The sequence below is a fragment of the Crocodylus porosus genome, unplaced genomic scaffold (assembly GCF_001723895.1).
Source record: "Crocodylus porosus isolate Cpor-Errol unplaced genomic scaffold, CroPor_comp1, whole genome shotgun sequence".
NCBI lineage: Eukaryota > Metazoa > Chordata > Crocodylia > Crocodylidae > Crocodylus > Crocodylus porosus.
In genome coordinates, this window is record NW_017728947.1 from 18,018,912 (window position 1) to 18,021,019 (window position 2,108).

Sequence of the window (2,108 nt, forward strand, 5' to 3'; positions counted from 1 at the left end):
GGGGGCAGATTGAGGCTCCCACTGGTAAGGGAGGAGGGGGGCTGGGACTAGGGCAGGCGCTGCCCAGCTGCGGCAGGACGTGCAACCGGACGTGGGACTGAGTTGTGAGTGGCTCCTCCAGGGAGGTGTGGGGAAGAGGGAGCAGCATCCACTAGTGCATGCACCCCTGGACAAGCATGGGAGGCATGTGCTCCCCAGATCTGTGCATGGGACAAGGGTGGGCTATTGCTGTAGGCTTGCCCCGGGAGCCAAATTTCCTTGCTACAGTGCTGGGTCACCCTATTAAACTGGCATCTTTCACGAGCAGCAAAATCACTCTGGCTTTAACTCCAGAACTGCAGTAGGCGCTGGTTGGGCTAGAAGGGCAAAATAGTAGAGTAAAAGGCCTTGCTGCATCCACTCCCATTTGAAATGTCCCCTACTTAAAACACCCTTGACACACCAGGCTTCCCAGGGCTGGAAATACCTGACAGCTGCCAGGACAGTCTTCCCTTTCAGCTTTTTCCTCGCTGCAGCAAGGTATCCCCCTTGCCCAAAAGCAAAAGGGGGCAGAACGCCTGGAATTCCAATGTGGCTGAGGCAGTACTTTAAGAAACTCCATTTCCAGTGGCGCCTCTCATCTGCCATGTGTTTTGCCAACCCCTCTCTCCTGAGTGAGGGGCAGGAGGTTCATGGAAGTGGAGAGGATCAGCACTGCCAGCTCTTAAATAGGAAATTATTGTACTGGATGCTCAAAATGATCATATTTGCTGAAAAACTATCATACACTGAAAAATTATGCAACTAAACACACAAACGAATATGCACATACATCTTATTCTTATTTCCTTTGTATTGGGGGTATTGGTTGTAGTGTGGTGGTCTAAGGACATAGGCAGACAAGGTTGTTTGGGTAAATATGAAATGGTTTATTACTGCAATGAAATATATAGAACAACTAAATAACAAATGATATCACATTTACTCAAAGACCTACTTCGGGTAAATATATTACTAACCATATTTAGTTGGTCAAATAACCACATTACATTTACCCAATGCACCCTTACTTTATATTGTTCACTTTACTTCCTCTCCAGTGAGTGAGCGAGAAGTGGGTCAAAGTGGAAACATTTCTTTATTTTGAGGCAAGCATCCATACAAAAAGTGCTGACAACAAACTCAAAAGTGAGGTAAAACTCCTTAAAGAGTGACTAGGGTTTCGCTTAGGTCATGTAAATTTGCTACCTCAAAATTGGTCTTTTGGGTGAATTTGAGATCTTTTATTAGACCAACAAATGTCCAGTTACTTGAGGGTTTGTTTTTTTTAAATAAATGTTTCATGTTCCAGGTCAAATCAGCCAAATCAAGTCCAAATCTGTGAGTCAGATTAGATCCATAAGTAGCCCTACAACTGGCAAACATCCTCCACCCCTACCAGGGGCTTCACATATTTTCAAAGTCTTTTGGTGGGCTTCCTACCTGCAGGCCCAAGCCTGGAGGGGGTTCGGATGCCTCCAAGTTTCGCCTGCCCTCAGCCATACAGCCGCAAGAGCAAGCTAGGGAGGAGCCTCTCATTTCCATAAAGTGGGCTTTAAGCCCCAGCTCCTCGGCAGGTACTAAATGATGCCAGAAGAACAGTTATCCCCAGGAATGCTTAAGGACAACGACCTTCCTGGACCCAGATACAAGGCCGGGTAAGTACCTGCTTGGTCATGGTATTTCCCCTCCTATTGGAGTTGGTCTAATAAAAGAGATCAGATTCCCCCAGAGAACCTCTCTGCCCATGTCCCCGGGCTGCAACCCGCACCGCAGTCAGAGCTGGTCCCACATTTTGAACACTGTGACTCCTCTTGTAAGGGTTGGCATCGTTACACACCCGATAATTGTCCTGGCCGCCCTGCGGGGTGGAGGAGGATCCCTCCCACCCCGGCGACGGAGCGGAGCGGGGCCGGGCCGGCTCTCCCCCCGCAGGGGCGCAGCTCGGAGCGAGGGGCGGCTCCGCGCGGCCCGAGGGGAGGCGGGCTGAGGCGGGGCCGTCACGTGGGGGCAGAGACAACCCGGCCGGGCCGAGCGGCAGGAGGCGAGGCGAGGCGAGGCCCGCGCCCTGCCCTTGGCGCGGCTCCGGC

General features: G+C 51.1%; 1 protein-coding gene across 1 annotated transcript in view; it reads left to right on the forward strand.

The window, feature by feature from the left end:
- Positions 1-2,108, forward strand: part of RASSF10 (Ras association domain family member 10) — a 24,869-nt gene that overhangs the window by 19,448 nt on the left and 3,313 nt on the right. The gene's annotated exons all lie outside the window — the stretch shown is intronic.